General features: G+C 43.2%; 1 long non-coding RNA gene across 1 annotated transcript in view; it reads right to left on the minus strand.

The window, feature by feature from the left end:
• LOC149462037 (uncharacterized) overlaps positions 1 to 22,595 on the minus strand; it is a 124,031-nt gene that overhangs the window by 34,928 nt on the left and 66,508 nt on the right. The window lies entirely within an intron of this gene.

Genomic DNA, 22,595 nt, shown 5'->3' on the forward strand with positions numbered 1-22,595 from the left:
ATAGAGCAGTCTTGTGACTTCTATCAGTGTCCAGCAGAGCACTGGTTAAAGCTTGAGGGAGGAAGTTTCATTCTGCTTTAGGAGGATGCAGAACCCCTGACCTCTGTCTGGGCAGTGCTGATTGGCCCTGTGCTGATCACATGCACTCTCCCAAGGAGAAAAAAAAAACCTCTCTAGCAATACACATCAAACTGAGCATGTGCAGAGTGTCTCCACACAATATATCTTTACAGGAGATAAGAGGAGGACACTAGAAGAAGGGGAGGATCAGAGAAATCAGGATCAAACAGCGTTTTTACACAATGCACAGGCTTAACAACTTAGGTTCCACAGTGAGTATAACAAGCATGCTTCACTGTATATACAGACTGATTTTACTGATGTGGGTTTAGTAACACTTTAGGAAAAACAAATGAATTCAGTTTCCAGTGTGATTGTTTATTATACATTATTCCTCAATAGCCACAAAGGATATAAATCCACTGTGTTTGCACTAAATGTCTGTGCAAACCTCGATAAGCCCTTGTAAAATTGGTAGTGATATCATCACTGTGCTGTACATAGCCTGTGCAGAGAGCAGAGCTGTGGAAGGGACCCAGTAGGCTCCACCCACTACAGGCTGCCTGCAGAAAACTACAAGAGGGGGCGCAGACAAGACCAGTCACCCTGCACAAGGAGAGAAAGCTGCAGTGAGAGGTCTTTATCACAGGAAGTCTCACACTGGATTACTGCATAGATCTGGTAGAAATACCCAAAGCACACCAAGATTCAAGAAGAATACACATGATTCGTGTCCATAGACAATATGTGCTATGACTTCTGCAGAATAAAATGGAATAGTTGTATAAGATCTGCAGTGATCCTCCATGAATTTACCCCAGGAAATCGGCTGTCATAAAAATATTCAGTTTTGATATGCTCCTGAAAATTTTGCATACACACGTTTACATACATGCTTACGTTTCCAGTATAATGTCGTTGTGTTCACACGATGAGTATCTGTGATTACCCGTACTCTCTACACTTCACCAACCTTCGTCATTCAGAATCCCTCTCAGACATAAAAGAGTTCTTATCCTGATATATCTCTTATCTCCTTCTTCGATAGAGTGCTTTCAAGTCTCAGAGGATAAGAGGCAGTATTGGCTAGAGATAATATGCTCAGGTTATAGGAATGCAATATCCTCGTATCCTGCAGCAAGGAAGATGGGCTAAACCATTAAAACTCCAGCGGATCAGCCAATGCAATCATAAACAATTCAGCAACAATTTGGATTAGTTAACTTTCATAAAGATTCAGATAAAGTGTGTAACATGATTATGAGATCCTAAAGCTGATCTGTATTTAAAATGAACCTGTGCGTAAAACTGCAAAGTGAACAGCAGCAACAGGTAGCTGACAGCACAAGTTTATAGCCAAAACCTGCAGCAGAAGGTCTTTCCACTGGAATCGAGCAGCAAAAAATTATTCAGAACCAGAGCACTTCCCAATTATTCACTGTCCAGTGGAGATGAGGTTACTGAGGAATCTGTCCTCAATCCTTTCTCTGTCTCAAGAGTGAGACATCAGGGGTTTAGACCCCTGATATTTCACCTGTCAGGAATGGACTTACCAGTGGTGGTGGGACTCACCTGCCTTGTGGGCTGCAGTACCGGGGCTGGCCAGCGGGTGCTCTCAGCAACCAGAGGCTCACTCCTGCAATGAGCTATCACCTGAGGCTGATTACAGCAGGTGTATTTAAGGAATGGCCAGGCCTGTGATCAGGGCCTTGGTGTATGTTTCCCATGGGCCCCTGTACCTGCATCCTGTCTGCTTCCTGCCTGATCCAGAGTCTGCTTCGATCCCTGACTCTGAATGAACTCCGCCTGTCCTCACCTCGGCTATTCCTGACTACTCTTCCGCCTGCTCCTTGTGCCCTGCCTGCCCATTTGCTACCGACCCGGCCCGCCCGACTACGCTTAGTATTGTTTCTATTGTTATCTGTTGGAGGTTTGGGTGGGTTTGTTTGCACTGTGTTTTTGTTTAGTCTTGCACTGCGTTTATGTTTTGTTTAGTCTTAATAAATTGCCTTATTCACACTATACCTGAAGCCTGCGTTTCCCTGTGTCAGTCCTCACATTTCTGGTTATACCCGGATCCCTAACATCACCAAAGCTCCCCAACAGGGCTTCTAGAAGACTGTAAAAAAAAAATAGTATTGTAAAAAACGATAAAATAAAAATAATAAAAAACAACTGACACTGTCCACTGCCCTACTAACACCAACCTCCGCTGTACTGACACCATCCTCTTCGATGGTGGTCACCAAACAAAGTCTTTGCCCTGGGTGAAAGAATGTCTACCTTCGCCACTGTATGAAGGGAGCCATGGCTGTCACGCTACAACTGACCATACACTGTAGGCTGAACAAAACAATACTACGGTAGCAGATTTCACATACCCGTGGTAGATGGATGAATCCCCCATACTGGGATATAAGGGGAGATTTACTAAAACTGGAGCACTCAGAATCTGGTGCAGCTGTGCATGACAGCCAATCAGCTTCTAACTTCAGTTTGTTCAATGAAGCTTTGACAATAAAACCTGAAAGCTGATTGGTTACTATGCAGAGCTGCACTAGATTTTGCACCATGCAGTTTTAGTAAATAACCCCCCAATGTATTCTGACAGTGGCCCAATCATATAGCTGGGTCAGAAGATTGGAAATCCAATAGAGAGACTTTATTCCAAATCTGTAATACAATACATAGCCAACACATTCCAGGACCACACTCTGCCTCATTCACCAGGACTTAAAGTGTTACTAAACTCAGGACCTTGCATTCACTATATCTGGTCTCCCAGGATCCTGCATTCACTATATCTGGTCTCCCCAGACCCTACATTCACTATATCTGGTCTCCCAGGATCCTGCATTCACTATATCTGGTCTCCCCGGACCCTGCATTCACTATATCTGGTCTCCCAGGATCCTGCATTCACTATATCTGGTCTCCCAGGATCCTGCATTCACTATATCTGGTCTCCCCGGACCCTGCATTCACTATATCTGGTCTCCCAGGATCCTGCATTCACTATATCTGGTCTCCCTGGACCCTGCATTCACTATATCTGGTCTCCCTGGACCCTGCATTCACTATATCTGGTCTCCCCAGACCATGCATTCACTATATCTGGTCTCCCTGGAACCAGCATTCACTATATCTGGTCTCCCCGGGCCCTGCATTCACTATATCTGGTCTCCCCGGACCCTGCATTCACTATATCTGGTCTCCCTGGACCCTGCATTCACTATATCCGGTCTTCCCGGACCCTGCATTCACTATATATGGTCTCCGAGGATCCTGCACTCACTATATCTGGTCTCCCAGATCCTGTATTCACTATATCTGGTCTCCCCGGACCCTGCATTCACTATATCTGGTCTCCCTGGACCCTGCATTCACTATATCCGGTCTTCCCGGACCCTGCATTCACTATATCCGGTCTCCCCGGACCCTGCATTCACTATATCTGGTCTCCCAGACCCTGCATTCACTATATCCGGTCTCCCCGGACCCTGCATTTACTATATATGGTCTCCCAGGACCCTGCATTCACTCTATCTGGTCTCCTACAGTACACACAACATGGAAATGCAATTATTTTAGTTAATATAAATTGCTAAATACCTTTTCTCATCAGCAGTTAGAGCAGTCTTGTGACTTCTACCAGTGTCCAGCCCAGCACTAGCTAAAACTTGTAAGAGGAGTTTTCATTCTGCTCTAGGGGGATGCAAAACCCCTGACCTCTGCCTGGACAGTGCTGATTGGCCCTGTGCTGATCACATGCACTCTACCAAGAAAAAAAAACCCTCTAACAATACACACCAAACTGACCATGTGCAAAATGCCTACAGTTCAGTCTTTCTTATCAGGAGATTAGAGCTGGTCACTTGAAAAAGGGGAGGAACAGAGAAGAAAGGCTCAAAGGGCCTTTTTACAAAATGCAGAGGATTAACTCCTTAGGTTCCACAGTGAGTATAACAAGCATGCTTTACTGCATATACAGACTAATTGTGTTTAGTAACATTTTAAAGGGACAGCTATGTAGAAATAATTCTGACAGTAGATATACTTGGATCTAGTAAAGTTTTAGTCCCCTTCAGCAGATAATGTATGTTGCCCACACAACACACACAAGCTGCTGAAGAGGACTAAAACTTTACTAGATCCAAGTATATCTACAGTCAGAATTCCCAGTTGCTGTCCCTTAACTCTTTTGCTGACAGAGTCATTTTTTTGTACATATGATTAAAAAACAATTTTAGGCCTGAAGATGATTGAAAACCCTCATACGTTATATATTTTATAAAAGCAGAGACCCTGGAGAATAAAATAGTGGTGATTAAAAATCTTTATGTCACACAATATTTGCGTAACAATTTTTAAGTGCAAAATTTCAATACAATTAAATTCATTTTAGTGCAAAAATTGCAATATATTACCCAATCTTTGGTTAAATATAAAAAAATAGGTTGTTGGCATAAGGTGCAATTATCACACTCTCTCCAGTCTCTGCTGGCAGCGGAGACATTTCGTTGGGCTCTTACTCCCTTTGAGAAACTATGTTCGGAGGATCATCTGATTCGCCATGTGATTTCTCAGACACATCAACTTTTGTTGTCCCCTTCATCAACGTATACGCTGCCGTACTTTCGTAAATGGTAGCAGGATCTAGGGCTGAGCTTTACGGGCGCACAGGTGGAGAGGATCCTCAAATTTTCCTGTAAAACGATGATCTGTTTAAGTATCGGGAATTTGGCTTTAAGCTGCTGACGTGCTGGTATTACACACCTGTCAAATTGCAGGCAATGTTGGCTCACTGTAGTGATCGATGTTGGTGGTGTGGGGAAGAGACTGGTTCTCTGCTTCACGGTTTCTGGTCCTGTCCCTGGTTACAGGTGTTCTGGGATGGTGTATATCGTATAGTCCAGAAGTTTACGGATCATGTGCTTGTCAGGAACCCTGCATTTCACCTCCTGCATCACCATGACTATCCGGAAGGGGCGGACTGACAACTCATGGGGCCCCCAGGCAAGGGGATCATGGGGCCCCTGTGTCCTTGCCCAAACTGAAAAAAGCCTATGAAAAAGGTACCAGGGGCATCTCATGGGGCCCCCTACTGACCCCGGGCCCTCGGGCAGTGTCCGGGATTCCAAATGGTCAGTCTGCCCCTGCTATCCAGATAAGTCCTATAGATGTTCCATCCTGCCTTTATTGCTGATGGCAGCGAAGAGCTGCATTCCTATGTTTTGGAAACAGACTCTGGCTCCGACTATCTCTGTTTGGCTTCGGAGAGTGGCGGACATTAATGGAGGATGGAGGATATGGGGGCAGCGGAGAGAGGTGATCAGTCACGTTTTCTCAAGAAATGGCATTATTGGCACAAATGTATTTATTCTGAGGAATACGCTTCCTTAGTGGTGTGATTCAATTGTGTGTCCTAGTCTTTGCCCTGAGGGGGTTTGGGGTCAGCCTGGGAGGGGATGGTGTTGAATGTATTCCCCCCAGGGGCGAACTGACCATTTGGAAACTCGGGCACTGCCCGAGGGCCCGGGGTCAGTAGGGGGCCTCATGAGATGCGCCTGGTACCTTTTTCATAGGCTTTTTTGAGTTTGGGCAAGGACACAGGAGACCAGGAGTGGACTGACAACACATAGGGCCCCCAGGCATTAGGGGATCATGGGGCCCCTGTGTCCTTGCCCAAACTCAAAAATGCCTATGAAAAAGGTACCAGGGGCATCTCATGGGGCCCCCTACTGACCCCGGGCCCTCGGGCATTGCCCGAGTTTCCAAATGGTCAGTCCGCCCCTGCAGGGGCCCCATGATCCCCTATTGCTCGGGGGCCCCATGAGTTGTCAGTCCACCCCTGATTCCCCCTTCCTGCCCTTGCCCGCTCCTTCCTCCCCCCCCCCCCCCCTTTATTTTTTTTTCTCTTCTCCTCTCTTCCTTCTTTCTGTTTAGTCTCTTTCTTCTCCTAGCTCATTCTTGGGCTACTTTCAGACGCAAAAAAAAAAAATGTGAAGTGCAGCTGGGGGCGCAGATACTCCTCTTATTTTGAGTAAGGTGGCCTTACTGATGCGGATCTTCTTGTTTGTCTTTGGCTTTGAGTGACCATATTCTTCTGGATAATGCTTGTTTAGGTTATTGTTGTATAATTATTCTTTCTAGATAAATGATTGCTTATCTGTTACATTTGAAGAAATATGTACTGTTACTGGTTATACGGTTGCCGTGAGCTGTCACTAAATGAAGAATTTACAGAAAAAAATTAGGTTGTGACAAGTAAATAGATACCCAACATGTCAAGTTTTAAATTTGCATGCTCCCGCAAAACAATGACACACTTTGGTACCCTATATTTTCTATAGGTGATACTGTAAAAGCCCCTACAGGTCATCAGTTTAGAGTCAACCATAAATAATAGCCCAAGAATGTTTGCTGTCACTCGATCACTCGTGTGAGACGATCCATGTGTACCGAAAGAGACAGTTTTATACATAGGCACGTCCAGTGGGGGTGTGTGCGAGCACGTGAAGGTTGGGTGGGATCAAAATTTTGGGGGTGTAACTTTTAGACTATAGATTTCTTACCTGCCTTCCGTTGAAGCTAAAGGAGTGCAGATCACATTTATTTAGCTTCTTCCCTTGCTACTTCTTCTCTGGCCTTCCCTGGCCACACTTGAGACCGGAAGTGACATTTTATACATTGCGTCCGGGTTCATTCTAGCAAGGAGAGATTAGCGAATGTATGTTCACTCTTCTCCCTCCCCTCTACCTGGCGACAGCAGCCATGCAGGTAGTGTTCCCACAGCAGGTGGGACAGCAGAACCGGAGAAGTATGGTGGAGGGGGGGTAACACTACGTGGGCCATGGAGAGCAGTTGGGCAGCTGTAATTCTGTTGGATTAGTTTCAATAGAAAGCCAAAAGTCAGTTTGTCAACTGTGTGTAAACCCCCCCCCCCCTGCCAGATTTTGATTGAAATTTCTCCTCTAGATTTTAACTCTTTGGTGTGCTGCTCCAGCCTTTTGACCCAACTATGTCATTTAGAATCCAAGGTACCCTTGGGAGTCCTTCAGTCTTGAACTAATCTATTGCAGGTACCAAACAATACCTCCTAGATTGTAAACTCGAAAGAGCAGGGCCCTCACTCCCCTCATGTTTTACATTGTATTGGTATTGTTCTGTCACATGTTCTGTCCCCCTTTGTAATGTACAGCGCTGAGCAAACTATTGGCGCTTTATAAATACTGTATAATAATAATATCTACCTTAGGTTCCAGCACCATCCATCACCCCAAGTGGCCAAGTCATGAATGTCAGGCGAAAGAAGAGTGGAGAATCTGATCAACAGTTTATGCTAGGAAGGATGAGAGAGGTGAGAAGTAAAATTGATATAAAAGAGTGATGACCCAAAAATGGCACTCTAGGTCACTCACAGCCAACAGACAATCTGACTGTTTCCAACATGCATCTAAATATCAATGAATATGATGTATGAAGAGTGACAAGTGGTAGTGGAAGATATCCCAAGATCCATTTCAAGTGACAAATGATGAGAGGCCAGTTGACCTCTTCCATTCTTCTCTAATTGCTCCACCTGCTGCTGGTTGACAGTTGATACTGAAGTCACGCATGACCATAAAAGTACAGTAGTTACATTTCAGAGGCACCATTCAGAAAATAACACATAAATGCCAGCAGTAAGTGACTTTCTTTAGACGTTTCTGGCACTGGTGGGGTTAATCTTGGCAAGTAGCTTCTTCCATTAATCCTTTCTGGATTCTGCATACAGGGATTTTCCTTAATCTGATTTTGCCCGTGCTTATTTTTCCTGAGGCCCAGGAATTTCTGAGGAGCTTTATAGTTATAATGACATAAAATACACTGTGAGAAATGAGCTGGAGCAAATCCATTATGTGTTAGTGAACGAGCCTCTGCCATGAGAGAGGCCTTCCTGTACACCATTCATTTATATCTATTGGAGAAATTGAAAGTGCTGTTGCTAGTTACAACCAATCGCAGTTCTCTTTTTCTCTCTTGAAAGTGCTGCAAAGACCATAACTGTTGTCTACTATGAACATATTACCTTCCTCTAGTTCCTAAGGAAACAACACTAATATATATATACACACTGCTCAAATAAATTTAAGGAATACTTTGAAAACACATCAGATCTCAATGGGGAAAAATCTCCTGCTAGATCTCTATACTGATATGGACGGGGTAGTGTGTTAGGAACATAAGGATGCCCCATCGTTTGATGGAAATGAAAATTATCAACCTACAGAGGACTGAATTCAAAGACACCCCAAAAATCAAAGTGAAAAAATGATACAGCAGGCTAGTCCTTTTTGCAGAAATGTCATTGCAGCAACTCAGAATGGTCCTTAGTAGTTTGTATGGCCCCCACATGCTTGTATACATCCCACACAACGTCGGGGCATGCTCCTAATGAGATGACGGATGATGTCCTGGGGTATATTGTCCTAGATCTGGACCAGGGCATCACTGAGCTCCTGGACAGTCTGAGGTGCAACATGGACCAAAACATGATATCCCAGAGGTGTTCTATTGGATTTAGGTCAGGTGAGCGTTGGGGGCCATTCAATGGTATCAATTCCTTCATCCTCCAGGAACTGTCTGCATACTCTCGCCACATGAGGCCGGATATTGTCATGCACCAGGAGGAACCCAGGACCCACTGCACCAGAGTAGGTGGTGACAATGGGTCCAAGAATGTCATCCTGATGCCTAATGGCAGTCAGGGTGCCATTGTCTAGCCTGTAGAGGTCTGTGCGTCCTTCCATGGATATGCCTCCTTAGACCATCACTGACCAACCACCAAAACGGTCATGCTGAACAGTGTTACAGGCATCATAAAGCTCTCCACAGCTTCTCCAGATCCTTTCATGTCTGTCACATGTACTCAGGGTGAACCTGCTCTCATCTGTGAAAAGCACAGGGTGCCACTGGCGGACCTGCCAATTCTGGTGTTCAATGGCAAATGGCAATCGAGCTCTATGGTAACGGGCAGTGAGCACAGGGCCCACTGGAGGACATCAGGCCCTCAGGCCACCCTCATGAAGTCTGTTTCTGATTGTTTGGTCAGAGACATTCACACCAGTGGCCTGCTGGAGGTCATTTTGTAGGGCTCTGGCAGTGCTCATCCTGCTCCTCCTTGCACAAAGGACAGATACCGGTCCTGCTGATGGGTTAAGGACCTTCTATGGCCATTTCCAGCTCTCCTAGAGTAACTGCCTGTCTCCTGGAATCTCCTCCATGCCCTTGAGACTGTGCTGGGAAACACAACAACCTTCTGGCAATGGCACATATTGATTTGGAGTTGGACTGCCTATGCAACCACTGTGGGGTCCAGGTATTGCCCCATGCTACCAGTAGTGACACTGACCCTAGCCAAATGCAAAACTAGTGAAAACCTGTCAGAACAGGGAAAAAAATGACAGTGGCCTCCACCTGGAAAACCATTCCTGTCTTGTGGGTTGTCTCATTGTTGCCCATCCAGTGCACCTGTTGTTAATTTCATTACCACCAAAGCAACTGAAACTGATTAACAACCCCCTCTGCTACTTAACTGACCAGATCAATATCCCAGGAGTTTAATTGACTTGATGCTATACTCTGATTAAACAGTGTTCCTTTAAGTTTTTTTGATCAGTGTGTGTGTGTATATATATATGCTAGTAGCTTATACTGCAAGGTCTGCCTGAAACTGATTCTAAACTCAAAAAATATATTGCAGCTTACCAGTCCTTAGATGCTATGAAGGCATTAATTTTCCTTTATTTTTATCAGTTGATCCTACCGGTAACACAATTCGCACGCACCATACTGTGTTTATAGAGCGGCAGCTTTGTTATTATAGAACAGGAAATGTGTTAGGAATACAGTATGCCAGAGCACCACCCATTCTACTTACCTTCATAACAAAGGGGGGAAGTGATCTGAAGTCCACAGAGGAGACCTGGGCATGGCTGATAGCGCTGCTTGAGATTTCACTGTAGAAGAGTTCAATAAATATCTGGTAGGGTCAATAGGTATTTACTTTTTCTTTCCCCTTTCCTTTCCTTTTATTTTTACTTTCCCTTTTCCTTTCTAATTTCCTTCTTTCCTTTCCCTTTCCTTTCCTTTTCCTTTCCTTCTTCTGTCCTTTCCCTTCCCTTTCCTTTTCTGTCCTTTCTCCCTTTTATTTTATTTTTATATCAATTCCCTTTCCTTCCATTTATTTCCCTTTATTTTCCTTTCCAATCATTTTCTTTCCAATTTTTACCTTTACCATCCTTTTTGACTCTTTCATTTCCTGTGTTTTCCTCTTCTATCCTATCCCTATTCTATCCCTTTCATTTTCTGTCCTTTCCTTTTCCTTCATTTCCAATGCTTTCTTTTTGTTTCTATTCCCATCAACTTTCCTATACTGTCCTCCTTCTTCACTACTGGGAGCGAGTGAAGAAGGAGGACAGCTGACCAACGACCACCAACCACACGTGCATCTCCTGGGACGAGACCGATACTGCCATCATTCACAGAGCCTATTTTTGAGGTGACCCGACGCAGTGATACCTGTCAAGGGACCCTGAAGGGAACAGGAACCTGGCCTGATTTTGGAGCAGATGACCTGAACATACCTGATGAGACAGTAGTAATCTCAAATGCGTGTTTATAGCGCGCTTCTGGTGAGTGCGCCCTTCATTTATTACTAAGTCACATCATCTGTCACTCCTGGATAAGAAATTCGAGCACTTTGGTTGTGATCTGTCGTGATCCTCACGTTCAGTTTTTTTTTTACTGTTTTATCACTACTACCACCTTAATGTGGTTATAATTATCCTGAACTTTATATTTATTGTATTTTTATGCGTTTATTTATGATATTTATGCCGTTATTTTGAGACATATCTGGCACGTTATATCATTCATATGATTTATTGAACTATTTGGCTATTCCATATAATATTCTTTATCAGAACTGCACCTGTTTACATTGACTTTCCTATATCAGTTTCTTTTTCTTTCATTTCTTCAATTTTCCCTTCTTCCCTTTCCTTAATCCTTTCCTTCCTTTCTCTTACATTTCTTTCCTTTCCTCCCTCCCTCCCTCCCTTCCTTCCTTCCTTCCTTCCTTCCTTCCTTCCTTCCTTCCTTCCTCCCCCCCTTTCCTAACCTATTACTAAAGATCTACTTTACTAATGTATGGTTGTGATGGTTAAAGCAACTACATAACAATGCCCTTAAGGTAACCCTATTGCCCAATTGATGACACTTATCTATTCTGTCCTTACATTCCCCGTCCATTTCAAAGAAAGCATCTAAAGCCAAAAATCAATAATTCTCTGCAGACCCAAATCTGGTAGAAAATCATTTGTAAAGTTCAAGCGTGCCAATGATAAATGCTGAGAATGGCTGTGTTGGCTCTGCAGCCCTCCGCAATGCCTCGCTCTTTACTTCAAACAGCTGTCACTTTGGATCAGATTAAACTAAGATTAAAGTAAGTGAACTTGTCTACATCACCAATGGTTAATGTATACTTGACCTAGTTTGCTTTCTGAGAAAAATGCCAACTGGGTTTGATCAGTGAAAGGGAGCTCTTATGAGAGCAAAACAGGATACAAACGCAAAAAATGCATGTTGTATCATTATGGAGTTTAGATGAATTATTTAAATCTCAGAAAACTACAGATACTAAGAAAGCCAAAAGAATACTGAGAATGCTGACATATGTCTTCTTTTATATGTGTAAGAAAAATGATATAATGCATTTTTGTGTTATTAGGTTTACTCTATCTAAGCTATTACACCAGCAAATATTAGCAACTGAAGAAATATTAAATGGAGGGTTTCATGCATAAAAGTGTATAGAGGGTAAACTGTTCATGTTCTCTATAATGACTAATCAGATTCATTTTTCTTTCTGCCATGCTCAGAGGCGGACTGGCAACTCATGGGGCCCCCGGGCAATAGGGGATCATGGGGCCCCCTGTGTCCTCGCCCACACTCAAACCACACCCAAAAAAGCCTATGAAAGGTACCAGGGGCATCTCATGGGGCCCCCTACTGACTTTGGGCCCTCGGGCAGTGCCTGAGTTTCCAAATGGTCAGTCCGCCCGTGGCCATGCTGCTATAAAGCCTTGAAAGGAACATTTTTTCCATTTTTCTCTATGGTCAACAGTAGACACTTGTTCCAACAAGTTTTGTAACCCTTGAAAAAACTAAGTTTTGTTCACTTTTTTTAAATCAGTAGTCTAAAAACTGTAAACAGCCCTTTGCTTATCTTTATCTGGCCCTTTGGGCACTATCCCTTCCACTGATACAAGGCACTATTCTTCCCACTGAAACCCACGATGGGCCACTATTCGTTCCACTATCATCAACATTGGGGCACTATTCCTTCCACTATCATCAACATTGGGGCACTATTCCTTCCATTGACACCAATAATGGGGCACTATTCCTTCCACTGACACCAACAATTGGGCACTGTTCCTGTCACTGTCACCAACAATGGGGCACTATTTCTCCCACTGACACCAATGATGGGGCATCATTCCTTTCACACACCAGGGATGGGGCACTATTCCTCCCACTGATCCCAATGATGGGACACTATTCCTTCCACTGACATGAACAAAGTGGCACTATTCCTTTCTTTGACACCAGGAATGGGGCATAATTCCTCCCATTGACACCAAGAAAGGACCACTTTTCTTTGCACTGAGATAAATGATAGGGCACCATTCCTTCTACTGACACCAGGGATGGGGCACAATTCCACCCACTGATCCCAACAATGGGGCATTATTCCTTCCACTGATACTAACAATTGGTAATATTCCTCCCATCGATACCAATGATAAGACACTATTCCTTGTCCTTTTGACCAGAGGCGCTATGTAATTTCTTACTCCCACTGACCATCAGGAATTGTCTCCTTCACAGACGCCAGGGCATTTTCTACTCCCACTGGCCACAGTCCAGCCCCCCTGAAGTCTAAAGAGTATAACCTGGCCCTTTGTTTAGAAATTTTGGGGAGCCCTGTTATAACAAACCAACTGGGAATTAATTTAAAATTGGTATGCATTTGCAATTTTTAATGCTTGGTTATTCTTAATTTACTTCATTAAACAGAATTAAAATGAACGATACATATTTACAATTTTGACTGGCTTTATTTAGTGGAACCCTCTATTCAGACTCCAACCAATTCTTTTGAAGTAATCCTAAAGGCTCAAGGTTTTTTACCTTCATGCATGAAGGTAAAAACCTTCTGTGTGCAGCAGCCCCCCTGGCCCCCCTACCCCTAATACTTACCTGAATCCAATCACGATGTGCACAAAATCCTCGGCTCTCTGGGGACTCTGCCTCCTCATTGCCTGAGACAGCAGCAGGAGCTATTGGAAGCCCTAGAGCCAGTAGCCATCAGTTGTACTTTCTACGGCCTGTGCCGCCCAGCCATTGTATGTTTGGATGTCCATGGAGCTGTACATGGTACAAGGGAGGGGTTTATTTCTACCTGAAGCTGGTGGTTGGAAGAAATAAAGTGAAAGTGTATGGTGATACTGGCGGAGAATCCAGGGAGCTGATGATGGCTAAAAGGTGGAGGAATCCACATGGTGATTAAGCACAAGGAATCACAATATATCACAGAAGAGCATGAATATTAGAAATATTGGGACTTTATTTAAAGGATGAACATATATGGAGCCCTGTTATCCTGGGTGGACAGCATATGACGTCTTCCCAGGATCGGACCACGGCTACAGCACAAGCCGTCTGTCACCCACAGTGTCTACCAAACTCAATGGATGACATATCAATGTACCGAGCCGCTGCCAGTACCATGTGATTACTGTGACCAATCACAGCAGATCAGATGGAAATTTTACAGAATGAATGGCTTCCACTCATAGCCATCCGATGTGCACTATTGTGATAGGTTATAGTGATCACATGGTATAGACAGAGCCAATCACAGTTCATCTGTAGCAAATGATTAGCTGTGGCCAGTCGCAGCTAATTACAACAGTACACAGAAAAGCATTCATAAAAATTGGTTGCTTATAACAGTGAGTATCACTGTTACAAGCAATCATAGTAAACCTGTAACTCTCCGGAGCAGTACAATGTTACTACGGTGTAATCTGTCACATCTTGGTCTTGGGTGTCAGAGGATTATCTGTCATCCACAACAACAGAACCTTAAAGGAGACCTGAACCTTGTTCTATACTGTGTCATTGTGTGGAGGTGGCCATCTTGGTAAGGGCAGGGCTTTATTTCCTTGAGTCAGAGCTGCCCCCTGATGACGAGTAATCCGATGAATGGTGGGGTAATGACCAAAAAGCAGCAGGAAAGGTGGAAAAAGCAAAGATCCATAGAATGAATGAGGCAGAAGCAGGAAGATGCTTACAATTCAATGCAGGTCCTCAGGAAGTGTAATGTGTGTTGCGGCGTAATGCATTCCTAAAAAAATGGAGCAACACCTATTTTGTTGTACATTGTGTTGCGTTACAGCCCATTCATTTTGAAAGAGCTACCTAATTCAACACACCAAGATGCACAAAAAAGTGTCAACTACAGTGCACTGGATTTTTGTTTGAATTGTCCCCAAAACATAACTACTTTTGCAGGAAGTACAGTTATGCAAACTGCCTAGGCTTCTCAAAGAAAAGTAACCCCTCTCCTCCCACCACAGATGCATACTTAAGCATGCCATAACTAATACAATTTTCTTTCCTTCCACCACAGGTTGAAGGAAAGAAAATTGCTCAGTTCCCCCCATCAACAAAGTCAGTGATGATGGAGGATTCCCTCCCACGGAGCTATTGTGTGAGTCTTCCTCACAGGAAAAACACAATGATCATTACTGGCGAACTGACCATTTCGAAACTCGGGCCCAGGGTCAGTAGGGGGCCCCATGAGATGCCCCTGGTACCTTTTTCATAGGCTTTTTTGAGTTTTGGCAAGGACACAGGGGCCCCGTGATCCTCTATTGCCCGGGGGCCCCATGAGTTGTCAGTCCGCCCCTGCTGGCAGTAATCGCATTAAAAAAATCTGACAGGCTGGTTGTTTTGAAGCTGATCAGTGGATCGACTTCTGTATGCTCATAGACAGATTGAATCTCGGATGGTCTCTGCTGAACTGGCCAAGGTTCTATCTATCTATGAAAAAGTTAGCAGCTGACTAGAGCAAACTGCAAAAAAAGAACTGTATTTAAATCCAATGCAGAGTAAGCAATAAACATCAATAGTAGATGCAAATCATTTCTTTATTTTGATCACTAAGATCTTCTGAAAGGGTGGGGATATGACATGGTGAACACACAGTCAATCAAAAACGTAAAAGCAGTAAATTTAAAAACAAAAAATCGTCCTGTGCATTCACTTAGCTGCATCATGTTGAATAAATCTATGGCTGGGAAACCGTTATTTTGATTAGAAGAATTCTTCATATATAGAGGATGATAGTGATGTATGGAGAGCAGGGGCGGACTGACCATTTGGGCACTGCCCGAGGGCCTGGGGTCAGTAGGGGGCCCTATGAGATGCCCTTGGTACCTTTTCCATAGGCTTTTTTGAGTTTGGGCAAGGACACAGGGGCCCCATGATCCCCTATTGCCCGGGGGCCCCATGAGTTGTCAGTCCGCCCCTGATGGAGAGTCCACTTTCATAGTATTCTAAGTGATTCTATCTTCACAGTTTCGATTTTAGACTCTATTAGATCTTCCTCTTTAAAGTAATTCATTGATGATCACTGTATTGGATTCATTTTGATGACATATCTATGAATATGGTGATTCTTCTTATATTTATCATTCACTGCTCACATTGATTTCCTAGGATTTTTTCCACTTGCTGCTTCTATATTCAACATTGATGATCACATAAGTGAAGTGCAAAGAAGTATCTGCTTAAAGTTATGTCATTATTGGAAAACAGAAAAGAATCAAAACTGTGAAGATAGAATCACTCAGAATACTATGAAATCGGACTCTCCATACATCACTATCATCCTCTATATATGAAGAATTCTTCTTATCAAAAGAACAGTTTCCCAGCCATACATTTAATAAACATGATGCAGCTAAGTGAATGCGCAGGACGATTTTTTGTTTTTAAATTCACTGCTTTTACTTTTTTGATTGACTGTGTGTTCACCATGTCATATGCCCACCCTTTCAGAAGATCTTAGTGATCAAAATAAAGAAATTATTTGCATTTACTATTGATATTTATTGCTTACTCTGCATTGGATTTAAATACCGCTCTTTTTTTGCAGTTTGCTCTACTCAGCTGCTAACTTTTTCTAATATGCTCTATTCGGTTTACAATCCACACCCCAAGATAGGGTGAATCAAAGAGATCCCTTTGATGGGTGGTTACACCCCAAATGATGGCATTTTTTCCTTTTGTCTATCTATCTATCGCTGGCTTTACTTGAATCTGTTGGCTACAGCCTGCCACAGTCTTCAACTCGCAAGGCTGAAAACTTAATTTCTGCTCCCTGTGCAGTCATTACTAATAGTCTTTAATGGGTCAGTCTCCCAATACCTGTATATGCACCATTTATCAATGGAACTTTCTGGAGGTTTCATACTTATGGGATATTACAGCTTCTGCTATTCAATCGTATTTATAGCCAAGAGCCCATCATACACGTCAGTATAGTGCTGAATATCCTATTGTACATTCCAGGCTATCCTATAGATGGATGACAGCTGTTCTATTCATTCCATGGCCCAGCATCTTGTTTCAGTCCATCTAGATGTAGCTACAGTATGGAATGTGAATGCACTGCCCCAGATTCCATAGCAGTGGAAAGTGGGATACATAGAGATGGGTTGGGTGGAAATCATTTTTACCAGATCATGGGGATACTATTTGAAATCAAAGTGCTGTATTTTGCAAAATATTGAGCCTTAATAATCGAAGTCAATTGTTGTTATTCCAACTGCTATTTTCCATCTCATATTTGGAGCTGATTAGTTTTTGGGAAGCAGTATATACTCACTGGCCACTATATTAGGTACACCTGTTCAATTATTATTATTATACAGTATTTATATAGCGCTAAAAGGTTTGCTCAGCGCTGTACATTATAGTGGGGGACAGAACATGAGACAATACAGTAACAAAACAGAACACGAGGGATTCAAGGGCCCTGCATGAAGATGAAAAACCTTGAGCCTTTAGAACCACTTTAAGTGTGGCATGGTAATGTACATGTACTGGTGAATGTATACTAGTTGGCTTCCTCTTGGAGCAGGGACTCACACTAGCACATTAAGTTAAGGCAAGAAGCCTGTTACTGATACCCGTGAATGAAACGTTACGCCCCCATTCGGATGCCCCTGCTTACATATAGGCTTATGTATAAAAGATGTACAGTATATTTTCTCCTTCTTTCGCTTTACATTTCCTAAATTTGACTTGAGATTCATGATGGTGAGGTCACTTGATATCTAACGGTTTCTGCTCTTTAAACTTCTGGACTTCACACCGTCACCCTGTTCTTGAGAGTACATGACAGTATCCATTACCTACTTATTTGACTCCATACCACTCACCTTATTAGAGCATCAGAGAAATCACGAAAAGGGTGCCAAATGCTGGGCAGTGGAGACATGTCTTCATGGGAATAATACACTTCTTGGTATTCTACAGACACCCAGGTCTGCAATATGATCACTCAACAGAGTTCTTCTGTCCTGGTTGGTACATGAAGTGAGGACCTTGTTCCTCCAGGGATTCCCTATCCTATTGGATATTTAAGACACTCTTGTGGAGAAGGACTGCTATATAGCTACGGATTCAACAGCCAACTGTTAACAAAGTTATTACTGTTCAAATAAGTGTCTGATCCAAATGCCAAAAGGAGATTAGTAAAAGTTCTATAGCAAGAAATTAACCAAATTTACTCTCAAAGGTTGGTCCTTGCCAACAGAGGGTAGTGTTGATTCTCCACTGAGATAGCTGAAGGACTTGCCTAAGGCATTGGCTAATTGTGAGTTCCAGGAGCTCCTAATGGTGTCTCTGTGTGTTGTAGTGAATATGTAATGATTCCCCCCACCGCTTCACTTTCTATCCTTTAGGCTAGACATCTTCCAATGCCCAGGAATAGAACTTTACAAAAGTTACAGCCTATGATGCTTCACTTGTCCCATAATGGGGAAAGAACCAAGCATTCTTGGTCCCTGTGAAGCTATAATATCAAGTTATAGTTTGTGCATTTAGGAATGAATTCAGCTCTTTTTTTAAACATCCTACTGAGCTGGCCAGAATTAGCTCTTGAGGCAGTCTGTTCCAGTAGTAATCGTCTCCTGAAATCCATAGGGAAACCAACACTTCCAGAAGAGTTGATCTTCTGGGTCCCTATCAACTTTCATTGGTTCCTCCTACTGACCTCCACATGAGTGCTATATCCTGTATTGTGTTCAGGTGAGTAGGAGGAAGCAGTGAGCACTGGGGGGATCCAAGAGATTGACATATCCAGATGGAAAGGTAAGTATTGGGTGTCTTCTTTTACAAGGACACATCTTCGGCTTTATTATTTTATGACAAGTCAAAGATAGGTGGTTTGTTTTTAGACTGGTGATAATCATGCTACAGTAAAGATCTATACTTCTCCTAACCCACCCCAGAACAGCATAACCTTGCTTGGATAGAGGTGGAAAAATTCTGGAAATTTTGAAGTCATGTGAAAAAAACAGCCCCCCCCCCTTTTTTGGGGGAAAAAGGAGTACTTTTGCAAATTTAAAGTAATTTTGTTACACTGGAAATTTGAAATGCAGTGTATATAAAAGTATTATGCTCTAAATAAATGTAGCGCCACCCCGAAGGAGCCACTATGATTTTGGGTTCTCTGTTCTGCGCCTCAACTCCAAGAACAATCTTGGATACCTGACACACCTGGTTGAATAGGAATACTGTAAACACAAGTACAAGAGACTCTCAAAAGAGAATATTAAGTCAACAGGAGAGAAAAAAGATGTTATGGTTGGTGTTACCCAAACTTGCAAAATATAGCTTCAAAGTTCCAAAGATATACAGTAGAAATGAACATATCAATAGGCTTCAATGCAGGACCAACAAATCCTAAGGATTAAAGGAGCAAGAGTGGATAGAGGAGTCCTTTAGTCAGTCAGCTCCCTCTAAGTCCTGCCGCCACAGGCAAAGAAAGCAATAAGGTGCAATTTATGAAAACTGGGTAGGAGTTCCTCCTTAAAATAAACAAATGCTATGTCATCAATAAAAAAAAGAAAGACAGTCAATGTCATACTCTGTAGACTGAATCCTTTGAATGGAGAAATCCTGGTGGTATCCTTGATCTTCAGCTAGCTTATGGCGGGACCCAAAGGTACTGTGCAATGGCAACTAGCAGAATGAATGGGATAACAAAAGGTATTCCATAGTTGCCAACATTTCAAAAAAATGTTTAGGGGCAATTTTTTTTCCTGTATGACCAGAAAGATAGTGTAGGTGGAGCAGTATGTTAATTGTGGGTGTGGCATTCATTCATGGGTGTGGCCTAAATAAAAAAAAAAGACGATGGCGGAGCGCGTACATGGCACAAGAGATGGTCAGAGACTGCAGACATGGCGCAAGGGATGGTCAGGAGGGAGAGAGGGGAGGAGGGAGAGGGGAGGAGGAGTGATCTGTCCTCACGTTTCTACTCAGAAGCACAAGAATTGTGGCGTCGGCTGCCCAGGACAGGGGACACACAATCTGGGAATATTTCCTATTTTCGGGACGGAGCCCGGGACAAAGACAGGCAGTGACAGGGCTTTAAAACTCTGGACCATCCTGGGCAATCCGTGAAAATTGTCAAGTATGGTATTCCCCAACAGACGCCCTTAAGTAGGTAAAGAGGGAGGATAATGGTGTCTGCATTCAGTGTCTTTACTGTGTTAGAGAGAATGTCGAGCTTGCACCCGCTCACCAGTCCCCTGGGAGATGGGAGATGGCACAACCAAAATCTGGAGGATCCTGCTCCTGGCAGTGGAGTGGCTCCGCATTGCCTCCTGACAACAGATCAAAACAGTGGGTAGTGACACCTGCAGGGTGCTTAGCAGCGGCCAATCCAATTGCCGGGGATTTTGCGGTCCCTGGAATGTTGAGAGTTGCCCCATAGTGCTGGGTGATGCTGGACCGCTGAGCAGGATTACTGTGCTGGACAGTGGAGCCGCGGCCCGGTCTTAGAAGGGAAGATAACACACTCCCCTCCATCAGCCTTCAAGTCCCCATGTCAAGAGACCCAGCACGGCTGATGCAGGGGAATATATCTGCCTCCCCCGGATGCCCCTCAGTTTTTCTTTCCTCTGGTAAATGTAGTCCAGACTATGCTGAAAAATACAGTGTCTGTAGGTGATGGGACTACAGGTCCCAAGATCCTCTACTTCTCAGACACACTTCCCACTCTGTCAGCAGGAAATTATATGTTTACTGTGCACTGAAAACTAGAGAGGAAGAAAAGGAATCTCTTTCTGTGCAGCAAATCTCCCTGAATTGTAGGATGACCCAGCCTGAACCTGGCTACATAAGTACCAAAAATTAACTAAAGTTGCTTTTTCAAAATGTACTTTTTTATTACAAATAGAATAACAAGAACTGAATATGTTAGGCACATTTCAACTATACAAGATGCTGCTGGTGAAAAAACACTTTGGGATGATCCAGAAGCAGCAGAATGTTTCTGGAATGAGAACTCTGGAGGGAAAATCTAATTGCACTTTCATTCTGGTCCTCATCACTTCATTCCATAAAGTATTTTGCAATGTTTTTCGGGCACCTCTGGAATGCAAGGACGTGTTTTGTCATCCTTGTAGCATTTGGAAAAGAATATTTCTTCTCAAAATATTTGAAAATTGCAGTTTTGCTCTCAGGAGAAATTGCACTGTGGAAATGTTTCTAAACTCTAGATATTGGTGTCACTTTTTTACTGAGAGGAGGAAAAGAAAAAAACAATTTACTGACCAAACTATATGTAAACATTATGCTGTAATGGTGGAGAACATTTTTAGGAATCCTTTAACCACTTTCCTGCCTCCCTATAGCAGAAGTACTGCTACAGGGCGGCAGGGGTGCACAAAATCACGTATATATACGTGATCTTGCATTTCAGGGTAGGGGGCACCGCCATTGGCGGCCTCACCTGTCGATCACCAGGTCCCAGCCAGTGATTCCCTGCCGCCACCTGGCGATCGCCGTGTATCACCGATGGGAAAGAGACCTGTATGTAAACAATACAGATCTCTCCCCTGTCAGCTCCTGCACATTAGTATATAATAGGTGCAGTGCTACAATCTGAATGTCATAAAATTAATAATGTGCAAATAGATCAAAAGTGCCAATGCGGTTATGAAGGTATGAACCAAAAAAACATGAGGGTATAAACAAAATATAAATAAATCACTGTTTTCAAATGATAATCAAAGTGACTGTTAGTGTACATAAAGTGACCATGTAACAATAACACTGATATGTCCATAAAGTGACAGAGTGACCATGAAGTGGATGTTCAAAGAGGACCATGCACTGGCTTACCAACCCACAGAGCTTTATAAGGAGGACAGCAGAGGTACTGCGGATGACCCAGAGAGGGGGACTCCAGACCAGGCTGTGACTATCCTTAAAGGGACCTCTGGCTGACCACAGAGTATATATATATAGAAATGCGTGATTTAATTGCGCATCTGGTGAGTGCGTAATTCTACTACTTACCTGTCACATCACCATACCATTGAATATAGTGTGTGGATCACCGACTCTGAGATCATAATATCTGATCTCCTACTTATCACTTTGTGGACATTTTATTATTTAGTATTTATCGCAATTGTCACTTTATAAGCACTATTAGTGACTTTTCAGTGACAGCATACAGCAGGAGCGGACTGACAACTCATGGGGCCCCCGGGCAATAGGGGATCATTGGGCCCCTGTGTCCTTGCACAAACTAAAAATGCCTATGAAAAAGGTACCAGGGGCATCTCATGGGGCCCCCTACTGACCCCGGGCCCTCAGGCAGTGCCCGAGTTTCCAAATGGTCAGTCTGCCCCTGGCATACAGTGTTATCACATTCACTCTGTCACTTTATGGACATATCAGTGTTATTGTTACATGGTCACTTTATGTACACTAACAGTCACTTTGATTATCATTTGAAAACAGTGATTTATTTATATTTCGTTTATACCCTCATGTTTTTTGGTTCATACCTCCATAACCGCATTGGCACTTTTGATCTATTAGCACTTTATTAATTTTATGGCATTCAGGTTTTAGCGCTGCACCTATTATATACTATTGTTTTGGAAGGTTTATTTGGTACCTTTTCGGTGTTACAGCAGCTGGATATTTTAGCGCTCACTTTCCTGTTTGTGTTTTTTAGCTCCTGCACATTGCTTTGTATTGCTCTGTATAGCAGAGCCATAGAAAGCAATGTGCCTACACAGTAAAACAAACACAGCACAAAGTTAACCCTTTGATCACCCAGATGTTAACCCCTTCTTGCCCAGTGCCATTAGTACAGTGTCAGTGCT

The sequence above is a fragment of the Staurois parvus genome, unplaced genomic scaffold (assembly GCF_062004578.1).
Source record: "Staurois parvus isolate SC_StPar_1 unplaced genomic scaffold, SC_StPar_1.0 ptg000187l, whole genome shotgun sequence".
Lineage (NCBI taxonomy): Eukaryota > Metazoa > Chordata > Amphibia > Anura > Ranidae > Staurois > Staurois parvus.